Genomic DNA, 21,209 nt, shown 5'->3' on the forward strand with positions numbered 1-21,209 from the left:
TGAATGGATCACCTCGTTCCTCACCGGAAGAACCCAGAGAGTCCGCCTTCCACCATTCAAGTCCGAGGCCACTGAAGTCATCTGTGGCGTACCACAAGGATCCTCACTCAGTCCCACCCTCTTCAACGTATACATGAGCCCCCTCGCGGCCATCGCCCGCCAACACAACCTCAACATCATCTCTTACGCGGATGACACTTAACTGATCCTTTCTCTCACCAATGACCCCAGCACCGCCAAAACTAACCTACACGAAGGAATGAAAGAAGTTGCCGAATGGATGAAACCCATCCGTCTGAAACTGAACTCAGATAAAACAGAAGTCCTCATCTTAGGTACATCCCCCTCTGCATGGGACGACTCTTGGTGGCCGGAAGCCTTGGAAAAGCACCCATCCCGACAGACCACGCACAGAACCTAGGCGTTATCCTGGATTCTTCACTTTCAATGAACAGACAAGTCAGCGCCGTATCCTCATCCTGCTTCAACATCCTTCGCATGCTCAAAAAAACATTTCGCTGGATCCCCACCGAAACCAGAAAAACAGTCACCCATGCTCTGGTCACGAGCCGACTGGACTACGGAAACACCCTCTACGCAGGTACTACCGCTAAACTCCAGAAGAAACTCCAACGAATCCAAAACGCCTCAGCCAGGATCATATTAGACATCCCGCGCAACAAACACATCTCTGGTCACCTGAAAGACCTCCACTGGCTACCCGTCAATAAGAGGATCACTTTCCGACTGCTAACCCACACACACAAATCACTCTACGACATCGGACCAGAATGCCTCAACTCACGACTGTCCTTCTACACCCCCTCCCGCCAACTACGTTCTTCCAGCCAAGCCCTCGCCACTGTACCTCGCATCAACAAGACCACCATGGGAGGCAGATCCTTCTCTTACCTGGCTGCTAAAACATGGAACTCACTCCCCACTTACCTTCGCCTTACCCAGAACCACCTAGCATTCAGAAAGCAACTTAAAACGTGGATATTTGACAAGTAATCCTCCTCCCCTCCCTAAGCGCCTTGAGACCCTCTGGGTATGTAGTGCGCTATATAAATTCTTTGACTTGACTTGACTTGACATATTCCTACTGTCTGTGTACATGGATCCCTGTCTGCATACTGTGTGCAATAGTTTGTCTATTGGTCTGTGTAGATGGGTTTGTTAATTTATGTATCTGTGTGCATTTTATTTTTAAGAAATACATTCTTACAGAAATATAACACATTTTACAATTCATAAAGAACAGGTAACTTACCTTAAGTAACAATATATCTGTAGGAGACATATATTAGTCATAGATTTCTTACCTTAGAATTACGGCCAGGAGTCCGACTGGATCCGGAGAATTTTTCTTCAGCAGTACCCCTGCGCGTCGGTAGGTGGCTTTGTTCGACTCAGAGTTCGTCGTCGGCGACGTGATCAACGGGACGACGTTGCAGTATCTACTTAGATGCAGCCCCTGCACGCTGAGGTCAGTTCTTTACGAGACATTCCATGGCAGAAGCGCAGAGCCATGCAAGACACTGACCACTGGTGCACAAAACTAGGGCCCTGAAAGGGAGTCCCTTACTCTAGAAGTCAGTTCACAGAATGGGGAGGATGGGTCGGGCGGTAAGGAATCTATAACTAATATATGTCTCTTAAAGATGGAAAATGCTACTTACCAGTAACCGGATGTTTGCAGTTTGATATTGTCTTAGAACAAGTCTTTAGACAATAGTGTGCATGGGCATCGACTCCATCTTCAGATTGTTTTTTCGCCAAGAAGGGAAATTATGGAGTTTTGTGAGAAACAGAAAGGAATGACCATGTATGTTGTATCTAATTAAGATAATACTGGAACAGATAAAGGTAGCCGGGAAGGTGGGTGGGGGTGTATGAATCTGCAGCTCTACATGCCAAGAACAGATGCATACTGGTAAGTAGCATTTTCCGTTCGAGGCTTATGAGCTGCGGATCACACACTATGCATAGATTGCATAGCAGTACTGTCCCTTTAGCGGCGACCACCAGTATCTTTTGCAGTAGTCTGAAATAGTGTTTTGAGTACAGCCTGGCCCATACTAGCTTGTTGTTTTGCTTGCACATCTACACAACAGTGTTTTATGAATGTGTGCGGTGTAGACCATGTAGCTGCTTTGTAGATGTCATCTAAGGGAATGTTTCCTAAAAAAGCCATGGAAGCCTCTATTTTGTGAGTGAAATGGGCTTTAGGGGGAATAGAAAGTGTACATTTCACTTTGTGATAGTAAATTTGTATACATTTGACGATCCACCTTGCAATTCCAGACTCTGATATGGGATTGCCTTTATGTGGTGGTGAAAAGGAAACAAAAAGCTGTTTTGTTTTGCAAAAAGGTTTTGTTCGATCAATGTAGTAAAGAAGTGCTCTTTTTACGTCTAGTGTATAAAGAGCTCTTTCTGTAACTGTTTGTGGTTGCGAGAAGAATACTGGCAACTCTACAGATTGTATGAGATTCAAGGGAGTAATACCTTTTGGAAGGAATTTGTTCTGAGAACCACTTTGTTATGATGGAGTTGTAAAAATGGTTCTTGAATAGTTTGTGACAGTAGCTCACTGACTCTTCTGAGAGATGTGATAGTCACAAGGAAAGTGGCTTTCCATGTAAGAAATTGTAGCTCACATTTATGCAGAGGTTCAAATGGAGGACCCATTAACCTTGTGAGGACGATCTTTAGATTCCACACTGGAGGGGGTGGTACTCTGGGAGGATTTATTCTTTTGAGAGCTTCCATAAATGCTTCATGGCAGGTACCCTGAATAATGATAGATGTTGTCTATTTTGCTGGTAGGCTGCTACGGCAGCGAGATGTAATCGGATTGATGTGTATACTAGATGCATTAGATAACATATGATATGTTGAATAGACGCATCTAGAGGATTGTGTTATTGGTACAGTATATTACAAATCTTTTCCACTTGGCTGCATAGCAGGCTCTAGTGTTGGGACGCCTAGCTTCTTTGATGACATTCATACAGTGAGGTGGAAGATTGAGGTAACCAAATTCTAGGACTTCAGGAGCCAGATCGCTAGGTTGAGCTGTGCTGGATCTGGGTGTCTGATCTCTCCATGGTTCTGTGTTAAGAGTTGTGGGGAGAGATGTAGTTTTTGGTGGAGGACTACTGCTAGTTCCAGCAAAGTTGTGTACCATGGCTGTCTGGCTCAAGTTGGAGCAACTAGGAATAGTGTTAGTGACTGTTGTTGCAGCTTGTGTAACACTAGCAGAATGAGTTGGAGGGGCGGAAATCATAGGCAAATCTGCTTTACCAATTCATCCACATCGCATTGCCTTTGGACAATGGGTGTGGATATCTGGCGGCGAAGTTTGGGCATTTTGTGTTTGAATGTGTGGCGAAGAGATCTATCTCTGGATGCCCCCACGTTTGGAAAAACGGTTAAAGGACTTGTGGATGAAGTTCCCACTCGTGAATCTGTTGTGTGGGACGACTTAACAGATTTACCATCAAATTGTATATTCCTGGAAGATATTGGGCTAAAAGGAATATGTTTTGAGGAATTGTCCGTCTCCATATGCTCCGAGCTAGTTGAGAGAGCTGTAGAGTGTGTGTCCCCTTGTTTTTGTAGATAATGCATTGCTGTTATATTGTCTGTCCGGATTAAAAGAGCTTTGTTTGATACGTGTTTCTAGAATGCTTTTAATGCCAGAAATATTGCTAGTAGCTCCAAATGATTGATGTGGAGTAGCTTCTGCTGCGATATCTGGTGTGATTTAGTAGATAAGTTCCCCAGCCGGTGAGCGATGCATCTGCTGTTAACACGATTTGTGGAACCGGCTCTAGGAACGGTCACCCTTTGGAAAGGTTTTGGGTGTTCCACCATTGCAGAGAGAGATGTGTGCAGCCATCCACCCACACCAGATCTGTTAACTGACCTTGAGCTTGATTTCACTGACATGCTAAGCATTCCTGTAAGGGCCACATCTGGAGTCTTGCTTGAGGTACTATGAATATGCAAGAGGCCATCATCTCTATTAGTTGCATAAAAACTCGAGCTGGCAGTGAGTGTTGCAGTTGGAATGTTGTTATAAGGGTCTGCATACTAGATATTGTTGGATGCGGGATAGTTGGAGGTGGGACTTTGGGAGATTTATTGCAAACCCCAAGTTGTGAAGTAGCTGGATTGTGGTGTGTGTGTGTGAGATTTACACACTGGGTATGTGACTTGGCTTTTATGAGCCAGCCGTCCAAGTATGGGAAGACGTGAATTTGTTGTCTTCTTAAGTGGGCTGCTACCACTGCTAGACATTTTGTGAATACTCTGGGTGCTGTGATAACTCCGAATAAGAGAAACTTGAATTGGTAATGCTGACCATCCACTACAAATCAAAGACATTTCCTGTGAGCAGGGTGAATGGGGATGTGGAAGTAGGCGTCCTTGAGATCTAAAGTGGCATGGAAATCGCCTTGCTTGAGTAGGGGGAAGGACATTTTCTAAAATGGGCCTCAGAGTGCCATCCTTCTTTGGGATCAGAAAATCATGGGAGTAAAGGGACTGGCATGGAGTGTGGTGCCAGAGGAGAGCTGGAGGAGGTCCAGTGATGGAATCGGAGGGTCCAACTGGTGCCGAGGGTTTACCACTGGCGGTACCACAGATGGAGGTTCTCTCAGCTCCTTAGGGAGTAAAGATATGCCAGAGGAAGTTGGTAAGGGTATGAGGAGTCAAAGCATGGCCTAGCGGAGGCCTGCTGCCTCAATGTTGGACACAGCCCAAAAAATTGTTTGTGACAGTACAAGCTGCAAGATAGGCTCAGATGGTAATTGACGTTAGGAGAGAGATCGGGAGGCATGGTGATGCCTTTGCGACTTCTCAGGAGAATGTGAGTGACGGTAAGGGCCCAAGACCCATGTTTCTTCTTCGACTTACTCAAAAACATGAAGCGTGAAAACTATGACCAAGTTCGGAAACTACTTTTGTGACATCTGGACAAGGACCAACCTTTTGACTTGGATGGGTATCGTCACTGATTCTTCCAGTGCTTGGTGACAGAGTTTTTGTCTCAAAGTCAGCAGCGGTTCGGGCAAGTAAGCGCGGTGGGGCGGGATGTCAACAGACGACGGAATAGGATTTATTTATTTGTCAACTTCACCCCCTGCCACCCCGCCGCCCCACTGCGTTTACCTGCACGGACTGCCGCTGCTCAATGTCTGTATGGTCTTCAGGTTCATCTACAAGGAGTCACCAGGCCTTAGAGTCATGGCTCGACCCCAGGCACCACAAGCAACCCCGATGAGGATCTGTCACAGTCATTTGTTTGCGACAGTCATTACAGGTTTGAATCTTGTCGTCTTGGGAGGTGACATTTCCCTTGCATACTGCAAATTTTTCGGTTGCAAAACTATCTCACAGAGACGAGAGGTAGCTCTAGAACCTTGTCTGGTGCTGCGGAAAGAAAGAAAATGATGTCAGGGAGCAGGAGTGGTACCTATGGTGCCCCCACACGCTATTTCCACAACAGAACATCATTAAAGTGGAGCAGCACAGTGCCACCTACCGGCATGCAGAGGTACTGTTAAAAAGTTTGTGGATCCAGTGTGACTACTGGGGAATATTCAAAAGGTGAGGAATCTGCCGTTAGAAGTCTCTACCAGAAAGTGGCATACTTAGAGATGGTAGATCCAGGTCTCAGTGATATCAGTGAAGTCTAAAAGCAGGCTCTGAGAATACAAATAATGTGTGACAAAGGATATTGTATTAAAGAGAGGGTGTGCATGCCATGGGCAGAAGAATTCAGCGAGTTCCTAGAGGTTAAACGTTGAAGTATTGATAGGTATGTTTGGTGGTGAGCAGGGGTGAGTGAATCAATAGATAGTATAATTTCAAGGGGTTCTTATTAAGTTGAATGTAATGTGATGTCGAGTTTTATATAGCACTGAATGTTGAAGGTGCTGAAACAGTACTTTACAGAGGAGAATATATCACAATTTGAATCAAAACAGTGTGGAACAAATTAAGGCATGGCAGAAATCACAGCTTTTGGCTTTTGTATACGAGGATGGTGGAAGGTATGTTGTACTGTCTGCATTTATACATGTATGCAATTGATTTTGCATGTTTCTCATTAAATGCGTTTGCAGTTATTTTTTGCCTTCAGCATCTCACACTGATATTCTACTTTCCTGGACATCTTTTGTGTAAGCTAAGCAACTAATGTGTAAAACTAGTTTTGGGCAGATTGCTTTCTGACAAATGTATTTATTAATCACATAATTAATAGTGTTACTATATTTATGCACCAATGCATTTGTTCACCACAATGATAAACATGATCTCAATCTGACCTTTTGAACTTCCAAGCAGGATAAGATTTCTTGTCAGAGGCTGCAACCCACTCCATTGCCATTAAACCCACACACCTGTCATTAAAGAGCAAGTTATTTTCCCTTGGTAACGCCTTTTCTGATAAAGACAATCTTGTTATATGGTTTCCACTAGAAAATGTAGGAATGTTTTATAGGAGAACAGGACATCAGCATGCAGGTACGGTGTCCAGTTACATCACCAGAAACTGTTGGCCCAATTCCTACCTAGCTCACAGTGCCTCACCTGAACCCCTAAACCAACCAGGGTAATAGATGATTTCGGCAACCTCGAACATGGCCCTCTGATCCCCCTGGGAATCGTAGAAACAGATCTGACCCCTTTCGTTGTTTACTCATGCTTGCTCTTGGTAAAATACAGGAAAGATACAAGGTACGGTTTCAATACATTTATTCCAACAATCATAGTCTTGCATAGAAAGAATGAGCTGTGATTATTAGGCAGATAAAACAAAGCAAGGTAATCAGAATTATGAATATGGTGAAAAGAATGAGTAGTCCAACCATGGCAGTTAGATTTCTATATATCCCTACCTAGCTCTACCCCTATTCTGAGAGCGTAATGGGTGTATCCTCTGCCCGATATCTTAGGATAGCCTGAGACCCCATATCTGGATGACTCAGTCTCAAGTTGAATTGGCAATCCCTCTCTGCTGAATACGCACTGGCTGATTTACATGTCAAACATACTAGTTGTCCCAGGGCAGGATGGCTGGAGTGTCCCCTTAACCCCAGTAAGGGACAGTGTACTGTTTACATAATAAAACCACTGTGTTAGAGGTACAGCTCTGATGCAATGATGTGTCTAGATGTTAGAAGCTGTCTCCAAGTAGCAACATATGTACTAGGATGTCTCGTTCTATGTTCCTAGCCTTGAACTAAGTGTACTTCTTATGTCGCAGGAAAGGCTGTCTGAAAAATAAGCAGCGTATGCAGCGTTATTTAGAATCATATAGTGAAAATAAAATATGTCAAAGTTAACAGAGCTAAAATGAAGTCTGCTAAAATGTGTAAAATATAAAACTAAGAGGGGAACTAAAAAGGGGGTCCACGAGGGCTACACCACAATATGCTGCAGGTTCCCTACTTTGTGAATTTCCCAGGTGTTAGTTTGGATCCAGAAACTTTTCAGCAATTCCTTCATGTGTCAACAGGTGCTGTTATGTGGCTACAGGTTGGATCTGTCCATTACAGAAATTAAGTTGGGGCCACCGTATATACACCTTTTTGGTGCACTGACATAAGTTTCTTTCTGGATCTCTGCCAGCACTGCTGTACGCGGAGTTGGTGAGCAACCTGCAGTTGAGTCTCTACCAAAAAAGTCTTACCGGATGACAGAAGCTTTTTTTCTGATACGCTTCAGATTCCTCACCTTGTGAATAAATACCAAAGCAGTATACCTTCTGGTGGTGGGTCTGTAGAATGGCGCAGACCAGGAAACCCTGCAGAACAAATCGTGAAAAGTACCCATTCCGCCCGACCTTACTATCCAGGCAGTAATGGTTTGTGAAAGTTTGAAGGGACATCCATGTTGCAGCCAGGCAAATGTCCAGAACTGGCACATGGCATGTCAGCGCAGTTGTAGCAGTGGTCCCATGCAAAATAATTTTTTCAACAACAATGAATATAGACACAATGGAGCTATATTAATTTGATATCTCCAGCCGGACAGAGGTCTTTACTTAATCAGGAATAAAAAAACAAGGATTCCTTCAACAGTTCAACGTAGTGGGGCACAAGCCTGCACCCAAGCACATACAGATTTGTACAGTGTGGTCACTGCTCTACAGCTTCCTAATCCTTAATCCCTTTCTCTCCTACCCCTAGGGCAGCCCGAATCACCACCCTGCTTCTCTGCTCGTACGCACGAGTGCGCCAGGGTTCCTCCCCTAGGGAATAGAGGCTTACAATTATTAGGCTATATTCAATGTCCTGATGATGATCCCCATGATTACTTAGTGGGATCGAAACGTCGTTGATATTTATGTGCACCCTATACAGAACGTATACTATGTCATGTATATGTAAAGGTGCATTTTGAATTTTCTGTCTCATTGTATACTACAGAAATCCACAGCTTTTGCCTAATAGCCCTGTTCTGTTCCTTGTTTCCTCACTGTACGAATCTGTATGTGCTTGGGTGCAGGCTTGTGTCCGGCTGGACATATCAAATTAATATAGCTCCATTGTGTCTATATTCATTGTTGTGGAAAAAATTATTCTGCATGGGACCACTGTTGTTTCAAATAATCATGTTCCCCGAGGTCCTGTGTTGACTCGGACTCGCGGTGAGAACCAAATTAAGGTCCCACTGCAGCATCACAAAAAATGTTTGAAAAGAACAAATGGGTCAGCCTCTTCTAAAAATAAATCATAACAGGTGATTGGATAAAGGATGGCTAATCCAGGAAAAATAGGAAAGTCAATAGGTAACTCTTAACCGTTGTCACAACAGAGCATTGCTGGGCTTGGGATAAACAAAGCAGGAGAATATCTGGTAACTGTGCATTTAGAGGTTGGACATGTCGGAAGGAACGCCAAGCAACAAACATCGCCCAGTGTCCTGTATAGATGGATGCCAAGATGACACCAGCCACCCCAGGAGAAAGACTGAAAGCCATCAGATGCTACTGCTCAGTCGCATTGCATACAGGTTGCACAGGCTTAGATGCAAAAGTCAGCCCTGTTGCTGCAAAAGGAGTCCTTCCAAAAGGGCAGGCAGACTGGAGGATGTGGAGGTGTCTCGAGGAAGGACTGCCTTGGAAACTCAGGCATACAAAATTTTGGACACTGCACATTCTCTGCAGAAGTGAATAGATTGAGCCAGGGTTTTCCCTATTGCTGAAAGATCCAATGTGCTATCTCCGAGTGTTACTGCCATTTGTGCACACTACTATTTGTGAACATTGTCTAAGTTTGTCAGTCCTGGTGTTTAAAGATCCTGACAGGTTCTGTGCAGTCAGGTTGTTGCCCAGAGCAGTCAGTCGTTTCCAGAGACGCAGAGCTTCCTGGTTCAGAATCCATGCTACTCTGCTTTCTGCAATACCACATCCAAGTCATATTGTCCGTGAGAATCTGCACCCGCACCCCATTGATTGTTGGGAGGAATGCCTTATCGTGACCAGTGAATCACTTGTAGCTCCAACAAGTTGATATGGAGGCAACTTACCGCCATGTACCAGAGTTCTCTGTACTCTACCTCTCCCAGATGACCTCACCAACCTAGCAACAATGCATCTGTCAAGACCATGAGCTCTTAGGGTGAGGGGTCTGTTGCTGGTCCAATCACGGTCAAGCTTCCACCAATGCAGGTCTTTCGCAGCTCACTCCAACACCTAGATGAAAAGTGATATTTTGCCTTGGTTCTGAGCTCACTGAGACTTTCAACCCCACAACAGAGCCAGCATATGCTACCTGGTGTGGTCCGCAAGCAGGATGTAGGAGGCCCAGAAGCCTGAAGCCACTCTCACTGAGACCCAGGTCAAAGATTGAAACATCAGGACCATAGCTTCAATGTCCTGGACTTGATGAGGCGGGGGGATGGCTTGAAAAAGCTCCACATCCATGAGGGCTCTGATTAAAAGAAGCCACTGTGAAGGAGTCAAGTGGGACTTTGGAATGTTGATGGGGAGCTAAATGATGCCAATAAGCTGGTCATCATATGGATGTGGCCTTCTACTGCTTGAGGCGAGCCTGCCTTTAGTAGCCAGTTATCCAGGTATGGGAAGACTGGTGTTCTCAACCTCCACAGATGGGCTGCGACCACCACCATCACCTTGATGAACACCAAGGTGGACTGGTAAGGTCAAATGTGAGCACAGAGAGCTGAAAGTGCTTGTGGCCTACCCGAAACAATAGGCAATGCCTGTAGAACGGGGATGTGTGCTGCAAGTTCAGGGCTACCATCCAGCCTACTGGACCCAGGGCTGGCAAGACTTAAGCCAGGGCGACTATTTTAAACCTGCTAGAGGAAGTTCGGAGGGCGATTGACCAGGATAGGACGAGGCCAACATACTTTTTCAGCAGCAGAAAATAATAGGAGTAGCAACCCGCCCAGATCGGACACCTCACCCTCTCTACGGCTCCTTTGGTCATTAGTCCAAACTTCTCCATGGAGTATGGGCAAGTGGCCTCCAGGAGGTATTGTGGTGTGGGTGGCATGCACTGGGATAGGATAGAAAAGGCAGGGAGTACACGATCTGGAGCACCCATTGGTCTGACGTGTTGCTCCGCCATCCGGGGAGGAAAAGGTGGCCCAACCTCACACTGGGAGATCGTGTGTCACAAAGGTAAAATGAAAGTGGTTTTGAGGTAGCTACAGGGATGCAGTTGGGTAGTGTGTTTCCCCTGGGGGCCTGGACACTATGAGCATGCCCCGGCCTCAACCTCAAAGACATTAGGAGGCTTGTTGCTGCTGAGGTCATACACCATTGTCTCTGAAGGAAACTCGTACTGAAGCCTTTAAAGGGGCACTGAGGTGGGGGGAAACCATTGAGCAGAATGAGCTAGGCCTTAGGAGAGGGTGGCGGCCTGGCTCTCTTTAAATCTCTCCATGGTCAAGTCACCCTTCACTGCAAACAGCCTATTGCTATCAAAGTGTATGTGTATTAAGGACTACGCGACGTCACAGGGAATCCCGTTGGAACAAATCAATGTGTAGAGCCATAGAACAATGCTAGTTCCAATTAGCCTACCCAGGTAGTCAGTAGTGTCCAGACCTGAAGCTACTGTGAACTCTACTGAGTCTTGTCCATCAGAGATAAGACACTGTAGGTCTGATGTCTTCTGAGACAGCTGGCAACATGTCCCACACCCCGTCACAATGTGCGTTAGTACCGACCCAGGAGGCATGAGATGCTGACAGACCTAATTACAAGACAGGCACTTAAAAACATGCATTTAGCAAGTGTTTCAATTTATTTGGATTCTCATTCATGCTTGGTCGTAGGGAGGGAATTGGGGTCTTGGCAGCTGGTGGACACCTGTACCACTAAGCGGTCTGGGGTGAGGTGCTGGAGGAGAAAATCCAGGTACCAAAGGGCAAGCCTATGCTGTCTTGCCACTTGCCTCATCAAGCGGGACTGATCCTAGTTTTGCCAAGAAGCCCAACAGGACATCAATAAGGGCCTTGTTAAAAGGCAACAGCTTGGTTGGTCTGGGCCAGGTTCAGAGCTTCAGTTAGGGCATTTGTATTTTGTACCTGCAGAGGGAGATTGGTGTCTAGGAAACTTTGTCGTCCTCCCGTTCACTATGGAGAAGGAGGAGTCTTCTGTAGACATGGCCTGGTATGGGAAGATAATCCAATATCTGGTGAGGTGTCCAAACTATTAGCATTCTGAAGGGCCTTGTATAGGGTTCTCTCCTCATATGTGCCATCTCCATAGTCACCATCATCGTCATCATATTTGGGAGATAAGCTAGAGTTTGAAATGGCATACGGTCGTGGTCCAGAGGGTAGGGACTAAGCTTTGGTATCCGACTACATAATCGGATCTGTGTCCGACTTCGGTACCGACATTTAAGCTAGGGTGGGTGAAGTTGGTTGCTGTGCAGAGTGCGACAGCAGATGGTGCGCCATGGCTGGAGCCACTGGTGTCATGCTCAAGGAAGGGGCTGACCTCGGACAGAGGTCGAGTGGCATAGTCAGTGTCAGGGACTTATCTGCTGATGTGATCGACCAGCAGCCACCTCGGATTCTTGGGGTCAGGAAGTACTCCTGCAGGACCTGGCGGTGTACAAGATACTATCTTCACAGCCTCTCTGTGCTGGCAGCATTTAACCGCTGTTGCTGATCGCTCAAGAAGAATTGGAAGCAAGAACACTGCTGGAGTCTGTTCAATGGAAAGGCTCCATGGCCAGGAGGTTCCCGGGTCAATAGCGTGACTTTGAATGGTATGAGTGGCAGGGCGACGGAGACCCGTGTTTCGGCTTTTTATGGTATCTGTTCGAATTAACTGAGCTCTGCTACTCTGATTTGGAATGCACATGCAAGAAGCCTTGGGAACGAGAGCGTGTTCTCACCCTCGACTGGGTTCGCTTCTTTTTCGGAGTTCAGCAATGGTTAATTTGGCTTCATTGTTAAAGATGGCTTTGTGATTCATCGTGGCACAGCAAGGACACTACTCTGAGTACTGAGAAGTGCCAAGGCAGCAGAAGCAAACTTTGTGGGTGTCAATCCCTATCAGGCCCATTGTACAAGGGGAAGGGGTCTGTCAGAAGGCAGCACCACTTAGCTCCAGATCCACATCAGAAGGCGCAGAAAGAAAGAAATTGTCGTCATCGCACAGAGATCGAGTATATATGGGACCCCTGACATCACATCCGGAGTGGACAGATCCAACATGGAGCCGCACAATACCACCAGTCGATGTGCAAGGGAATTGTTGAAAAGTTTCCAAATCCAGTCTGGCACCTGGAGAAATTCAGAAGTCGAGGAACCTGGAACATTCACTCTATGGGAACTGCAATGTTTGTAGATACACAAAAGGACGAAGTAACTCGCCCTAGTGATGCACACTCCATGTGTCCGGAAGCACTTTATAAACTTCAATACCGCCAATGGTCTATATGATCAAATGCTCGTGTGGACTTAGATACATAGGGATGACAACACAAAAGGTGAAGATCAGAATTAATGAGCACAGGAGCCCCATCAGATGCAAGAAGACCACTGCCAAACTGATGCAACATTTTTTGAAGAAGGATCATTCAGAGAGTAATTTCGAGTGGATGGTCATGGAACAAGCTGAATCGAATACTGGAAATATTGAGAAAGCTCCTTTATACAGAATAAACGTGAATTTATATATTTTTGGAAGTAGTTTGCTCTTATTAATGATCAATTCCCATCCCTATATTTCAGGCGTTGGTCGCTTGAGATATTGAAACACATCGCATTTTCCAGTATCTTGTATATGCAATGTTGCATGCATGCATTTCCAGCCATATAACTCTATATGCTGTGGCTAAGCAGAATAAAAAAGAAAAAAAAACTCAATTGCCTAATATTGTAATGGATGCAACTTGCTTTATTTTTTTTAAGAAGTTTGCTTTATTTTTTTTTTACAAGGACTATATTTCCCAGCATAACGATCACTGCGCCATAGCAACACAGCGTACATCACGTTTGGACGTGGGTAGAGAACACGCATGCACACATTTCCTTCCTGCGTTGCAGGGGATAAGCTGGGTAAATAGAACTCCATTACCAAACAGTCCTAGCCAAGGCAGGCACAGATACCATTCCCCATGGGAAATCTCTGAAAAGTTAGCATTCAGTATTTCCGGCTAGTCATAGTACAGCAGACGGTGGCTTAAATGGTGCAAATAGTAAAGTTTACCCCTTGACAAAGTAAGCCTTTTCTATCTTCTCCACTAATGGTAATGGATTAAACGAGCAACCCTCCTTCAATCGCCCAACTTGCACTTCTGTATAATACTTTGTGACCGGCCAAGATGAGCTCAGACAATATCCTATGACATTAAGTGGAAAGAAATCTTTGTTGTCCTAGTCTGTTTCCATGATTTTCGTATGTTAGTTGGTGTCACAAGTATACCCTCTACTATTTGTTAGTTGTAGATCAGTTTTTTAATAAGATGCCATTTTATTTTTTATTTAATCAACCTAAAACAGCAGCAACTGAGTTCTTCGGAATAATAGATCACAAATGATATTTCTTTATGGGTCATATCATTGTCGTTTTCCTTGGATTGAAGACTCAATTCTGTGAACCTTTTAAATTTGGAGGCCCACTTGGACACCCATGTGTTTGGGCATGATTATTATTACTGTGAGTGTCTTGTTGGAATATGCTACTTACCAGTATGCATCTGTTCTTGGCATGAAGAGCTGCTGACATTCATATCTGTGCATAGATCGCCGCCTAGTGTTGGGTCCGGATGATTGCACATTGTTGTCCTGGAAGAGTCTTCGAAGTATCACGAGATAGGTGGCTCCTCCCCTGGACTACAGTGCGCATGGGCATCCTCTCCATCCCCAGATTGTTTTTCGCCATTGTGGCAGAGATGGAGTGTAATATTGAAAATGATGACCATGCCTGAAAATGCTTCTGAGAGCTGCAGCTGCGACAGGCACCGGGGAGGAGGGTGGGCGATATGAATGTCAGCAGCCCTTCATGCCAAGAACAGATGCATACTGGTAAGTAGCATATTCCGTTCGAGGCATGAGGGCTGCTGAATTCATATCTGTGCATAGAATAAATAGCAGTCCCCTCCTTACTGGCGGGTGCCCGTGCCAGCTGCAGCAGTCTGAAAGAGAGTTCTGAGAACAGCCTGACCTACAGCAGCTTGCTGTTTGGAGTGTACATCTACGCAGTAGTGTTTGGTAAATGTATGTATGGTGGTCCATGTGGCTGCTCTACATATGTCCTCTAGAGGAATATTACCTAGGAACGCCATGGAAGCCCCTAACTTGTGTGTGGAATGCGCTCTTGGGGGAACTGTTAATGTGCGCTTAGCTTTTTGATAACAGATCTGGATACATTTAACAATCCACCTGGCTATACCTGACTTTGAGATAGGGTTGCCTTTATGTTGTGGAGAGAATGCAATGAAGAGTTGTTTAGTCTTCCGAAAGTCTTTTGTCCTGTCAATGTAATACAGGAGAGCTCTTCTGACATCTAAGGTGTGCAGTGCTCTGTCTGCCACCGAATCTGGATTAGGGAAGAAAACTGGCAGTTCTATATTTTGGTTAAGGTGGAACTGCAAAACCACCTTTGGCAGGAATTTAGGGTTGGTGCGAAGCACCACTCTATTTGCATGAATTTGCAGGTAAGGTTCCTGAATCGTGAGAGCTTGCAGTTCACTGACCCTTCGCAGCGATGTAATAGCTACTAGGAAGGCCACCTTCCAGGTGAGGAACTGTATTTCACAGGAATGGAGCGGCTCAAAGGGCGGCCCCATGAGTCGAGTGAGAACGACATTTAAGTTCCAGACAGGTGAAGGGGGGTGTCTAGGAGGGATCACCCTTTTAAGTCCTTCTAGGAAGGCTTTAATGGCTGGTACCCTGAAAACTGAAAGGTGCTGCCTGTTCTGTAGGTAAGCGGCTATGGCCGCCAGATGGATCCTGATGGAACTGTACGCCAGGTTGCATTGGTACAGATGCAATAAGTAACAGATGATGTTTTGTGTAGACGCGACCAACGGATCAATGTTGTTTTTGGAGCAGTAAATAACGAACCGCTTCCATTTGGCTGCATAGCAGGCCCTGGTAGTCGGTCGTCTTGCCTCCTTGATGATGTGCATGCATTCTGGAGGTAAATTAAGGTACCCAAACTCTATGACCTCAGGAGCCAAATCGCAAGGTTCAACTGATTGGGATCTGGGTGCTGAATGTCGCCATGGCTCTGCATGAGGAGGTTGGGAGTGAGGCGCAGCCGCTGGTGAGGCACCACTGAAAGTTCCAGGAACGTGGTGTGCCAAGCCTGCCGTGCCCATGTTGGAGCAACCAGGATGAGTGTCATTGAGTGTTGTCGCAGTTTGCGCGCCACCAGAGGTATGAGGGGGGCTGGCGGAAAAGCGTACGCAAATCTGCCTGACCAGTTCATCCATATGGCATTGCCCTGAGACTGCGGGTGTGAGAACCTGGCGGCGAAGTTTGGGCATTTTGCGTTCTCGCTTGTGGCGAAGAGGTCGATGTCCGGATGACCCCACTGTTGGAAGTACGGGCGGAGAACAGACGGGTGGATCTCCCACTCGTGCATTTGATGACTGTGCCTGCTGAGCAGGTCCGCCATCTGGTTGTCGACACCCGGGAGATGCTCCGCCAAGAGGAAGATGTTCCGCTGAATGGCCCACTTCCATATGCTCTGAGCTAGGTGAGACAGCTGCGGGGAGTGCGTGCCTCCCTGCTTCTGGATGTAATACATGGCGGTCATGTTGTCCGTCCGGACTAACACGACCTTGCTGCACAGGTGTAGCTTGAACGCCTTCAGTGCCATGAAGATTGCCATGAGTTCCAACACATTGATATGCATCCGTTGCTGTTGTGCAGTCCATAGTCCCTGCACTGTGTGGTGGAGGACATGCGCTCCCCAACCCTGGAGAGATGCGTCCGTCGTTAGTACTATTTGTGGGACAGGCTCTTGGAACGGTCGGCCCCTGCAAAGGTTTTGTGGGTTCCACCAATGCAGAGAGTTGTAAGCCCGACCGGTCACCAACACTAGGTCCTGTAGACGACCATGAGCCTGATTCCACTGACGGGCTAAGCATTCTTGAAGGGGTCGCATGTGCAGCCTCGCGTGCGGGACAATGAATATGCAGGATGCCATCATGCCGATCAGTTGCATGAAAACTTGCGCAGGAAGGGACCGCTGAGGCTGGAACCTCCGGATGAGCGCTTGCATGCTGTTGACCCTGGCCGTGTTGGGCTGCGCCGTGGCTGACTGTTTATTGTCGCCCCTAGGTACTGCTGGACATGTGAAGGCTGCAGGTGAGACTTTGCATAGTTGAGAGAGAAGCCCAGACTGTGAAGGAGATGAATAGTTCGTGACATGTCTTGGCCGCACTGCTCGGCAGATTTGGCCTGCACGAGCCAGTCGTCCAGGTAGGGGTACACGTGAACACCTTCTCTGCGAAGGTGTGCTGCCGCAGTCGCTAAGCACTTGGTGAAAACTCTGGGAGCAGTAGTGACCCCGAACGGCAGAACTTTGAATTGGTAATGCTGACCGTTGATGGTGAACCTGAGATACTTTTTGTGACTTGGGTGAATGGGAATGTGGAAATACGCATCCTTGAGGTCCAGGGTGGCCAGGAAGTCGCCCTGACGGAGCAGTGGCAGGACTTCTTGTAAAGTTAGCATGTGAAAATGCTCTGAAAGGATGTACTGGTTGAGGGGTCTGAGGTCTAGAATGGGCCTGAGGGACCCGTCCTTTTTTGGAATCAAGAAGTACAGGGAATAAACCCCTGCACCCCTTTCGTCGGCAGGCACGAGTTCTATGGCTCCTTTTTGCAGCATGGAGAGTACTTCTTGCTGCAATAAGAGCGAGTGCTCTGCGGACATAGGACGGTTTCTTGGGGGTATGTTAGGGGGGGTGGAGGTTAGCTCTAGACAATAGCCGTAACGGATAAGTTGTCTCACCCACCTGTCTGTTGTGATGTTGTTCCAGAGTGGCAGGAATTGTTGGAGTCTCCCCCCGACGGGTGTTAGATGGTCGGGGGGCAGTGACATGAAGTCACTGTTTGTTGGGAGTGGAGGACCTGGCGTTGTTATTGCCGCGGCCTCTCCCTTTGGCATTGTTCCCACGGTAACCACCTCTGGTGTTCTTATTGTATGTAGATTGCGTGTTGCCCTTGGCGTACTGCGAATGCTGTTGAGCCTGTCCTCTTGTTGCTCCCCTGTTACCGGAGCGACGAAAGGAATTGCCCCGAAACTGCTGTGACTGGAGAGCCCCCATGGATTTCACGGTCTCAGTGTCTTTCTTCATCTTCTCAAGTGTAGTGTCAACTTCGGGGCCAAACAGGAAGTCCGGATTAACCGGCTGATTGAGGAGAGTTGTTTGGACCTCGGCTTTAAACCCTGAGATGCGCAGCAATGCATGGCGGCGAAGCATCACGCTAGTATTGACTGCCCTCGCTGCAGTGTCTGCTACATCCAGTGCGCATTTGATGGACGCATTGGAGACTTGTTTACCCTCTTGAATAACCATCTCAGCTGCCTCTCTGTACATGTCAGGCATGTGCTGCATCAATTGTTCTAGGGTGTCGTAGTGCGCCCTGTCGTACCTAGCCAACAGGGCCTGTGTATTGGCTATTCTCCAAATGTTAGCGGCCTGCGCCGCCACCCGCTTCCCAGATGCCTCAAAGATCTTTGACTCTTTGTCCGGAGGGGGAGCGTCACCAGTGGATTGAGAATTAGCACGTTTGCGCGCATTAGCCACCACAAGGGAGTCCAATGGGAGCTGGCCTTTGATGTAGGTTGGGTCCACTGGAGCAGGCCTATATTTTTTGTCGATCCGGGGATTGATAACCCTGGCTTTAGTAGGCTCCTTGAAAATGGCAGGGGCATGCTTGAGGACTCCTTTCAGCATAGGCAAAGTCTTGGTGGTACGTTCAGAAATGGAGAAGGTATCAAACAAGAAGTCCTCTTCCACTGGCTCAGCATGCATCTCGACGTCATGGTTGAGGGCAGCACGCTCTAGCAAGGCATTGAACGCAGTAGTGTCCTCAGTTGGTGAAGGTTTCACGACGTAGGACTGAGAGTCTGGAGCGGAGTGTGGGTCATCAGGGTCATCGCCTTGATCTCCTGCTCCAGACCATTGATTGGAGACCTCTTGATCAGTGTCAGTATTATAGGAGAAACCCATTTGACTAAAGTCCGCATTTATGTCCTCCTCACTCTGTGTAGGAGAGTGAACATGTGAGTAGTCCTGTTCCACAAGGACCGGAGAGGTGGTGGAGACCCTCTTTTGTTTGTAGGGGAATTTTGTAACCCTCCAAGGGACGGTCAGGCGCAAGCTTCCGTTTGAGGACGGTAAGCTTGCCTGACTCCGAGTCAATATACATTTTTGCCTGGTCGTCATAAGAAGGTTCCTGATAGACGAGCCGTGCCTGGGAGGACACTGTGTCAGTGGACACTTGTAGTTGCTTCGGACGGGCTGTGGGCGGAAGGCCAAACTTAAGCGGCGTCGAGGCCGCGTGCTTCGATCCCGAAGCGCCTGTTCCGGTTTTCTTCGACGCCTGAATAGGCCTCTCACTGGACCGCGTCGAATCGAGCTCCCGGCGCGGTGCGCCTCCATCCTTGGGCGTCAACGACAAAGTCGGGGCGTCCTTGGCAGTGGCTTCGACCCTTTTAGCCAGCCCAGCCTTGAGACCCGAGAGGGGCGGCTGCAAGTCCTTTTTCAGCGTAGGCTCCTTGCCCTTCCCGCCATCTTTTGCCGATGACGCGGGCGCCGAGGCCGTCGAGGCGAAGCTCTTGTTGACTGTGCCCTGCTTCGAAGGCCCAGCTTTGGCGCCGACAGGAATCTTCGGCGTCGACAGCCTTCGAGGAGGTCTTCGACGTCGAACCGACCACCATCTTGAGCAGTTTCGGTTTCGATTTTGGCTCAGTCCGTTTCGGTTTCGATTTTGCAGAATCGACCGATGGCTCCTTCGAAAGGGTCGTAGCCTGGCCATGACGCGGGGCTGTAGACCTCGAGGATGGATCTTGGCTAAGGCCTTTTGGCGATGCCTCGACCGGAGCCGGAGTGGGCTGATTGGCAATGGTAGGCCCAGTGGGCGGACTCGGTTCTCCACCGGAGTCGTCATCAACGGCCGCGAGGGCCTGATCGTCGTCCCCTACCTCGACGACGTTCGTGTCGTGGGCGAAGTCCTCATCTGGGTCGTCCACCTCGAAGTTGGAGTCGTGTTCCGACGCCGGTTCCGACATCTCCTCGGGAGCGTCGTCTTCAACCTCTTCATCGTCTTGGATGAGTTCATCGTCCCCGGCATCGTAGATGTTTTCAGGTGCTGGGGTTGACCGCTGGGCCGACTGCCTCGCCGCGCGTCGAAGTTTGATAGTTTTCTTCGAGCGGAACCTGGAGCAGGCGAAACATTTGGACTCGTCGTGGTATGGGGACAAACAGGTATTGCACACAGGGTGTACATCTAAGTTCGAATATTTCGAATTACAAACGGGGCACCGCTTAAACGGCGTCCTTTCCATCGTCGATGTAGTCGGGGCCTGTGTAGTCGAGAGAATCTTCTTTCGACGCCGATCGAAGAACCGAAAGGGCCTTGGCACCGAACGATACAATACCGACGCTAAGAAGGCCTTTTGGCCTTAGAAATCGAAAGAGTATAAGTTATTTAACTGGAGTTAAGATTAGACATCCGAACCCAATGGCGGAAAAAAACTATTTGGGGATGGAGAGGATGCCCATGCGCACTGTAGTCCAGGGGAGGAGCCACCTATCTGGTGATACTTCGAAGACTCTTCCAGGACAACAATGTGCAATCATCCGGACCCAACACTAGGCGGCGATCTATGCACAGATATGAATTCAGCAGCCCTCATGCCTCGAACATATATCTACTGTGTAACTATAGAAAAGATGTCCCTCTGGTTCAACCATAAAGATCTAGTATGTCCCCAAAATAGTTAAGTCTCCCACTTGCTTACTTGATAGTATCAGGTACACTTGCATGTGAATACACAGTTTTTGTCTAACAGTTCATGTGCACACACAAGAACCACACACCCTTTTTAGAATTTTGCAGTGCACATTAGCATACTGAGAATTGGTACATCGGGATACACATTGCAGTGAATGGATAATCGATATGGTCATTATGAATTCCTTAGAAAATTGATTTCTTATATATTGTTCCAACCTACAGGTTTATTATCGAAGCCCAGTAAACCAGTATGAGTCTCCTATTCCTCATATACACACTTTTTGCATGTCAAGTATGAAAGATTTTGGCAGCGAATTCTTCAGCCCTGAAGAAGACAGTAAAATAGAATAAGGTATATAATTCGGACATATTGGTAATCAGAAGTGGATAGGCAAACCACCAATTTTTACCCTCAGACCACGCATGTTGGTTTCATCACATACACTGGGTGACTGATAATATCTATTATCTGGACTTCTGCGACTGTCCAGTAAGAAAAAATATTGAAGTACTCCTAAGGTTTGTTGAGTCTTTTGGAGTAGTACTATCTTACACGCGGGAGGTTGCAGAAGATGAAGCATGCCATGAGAAGGTGTGGGTGAGGTGTCCTCTCAAAAATCTATTTTTGATCCTGTAGTTCCGGATGTCACCTAGGAAACAATTACCTCTTTAAGCCTTTTGAACATTCAAGCACTTCGTTGTGAATTTGTGATTACA

At 47.2% G+C, this 21,209-nt stretch overlaps 1 protein-coding gene across 2 annotated transcripts in view; it reads right to left on the reverse strand.

Annotated features, from left to right (window-relative positions):
• SLC30A9 (solute carrier family 30 member 9) overlaps positions 1-21,209 on the reverse strand; it is a 783,215-nt gene that overhangs the window by 130,788 nt on the left and 631,218 nt on the right. The window lies entirely within an intron of this gene.

The sequence above is a fragment of the Lissotriton vulgaris genome, chromosome 3_1 (assembly GCF_964263255.1).
Source record: "Lissotriton vulgaris chromosome 3_1, aLisVul1.2, whole genome shotgun sequence".
Taxonomy (NCBI): domain Eukaryota; kingdom Metazoa; phylum Chordata; class Amphibia; order Caudata; family Salamandridae; genus Lissotriton; species Lissotriton vulgaris.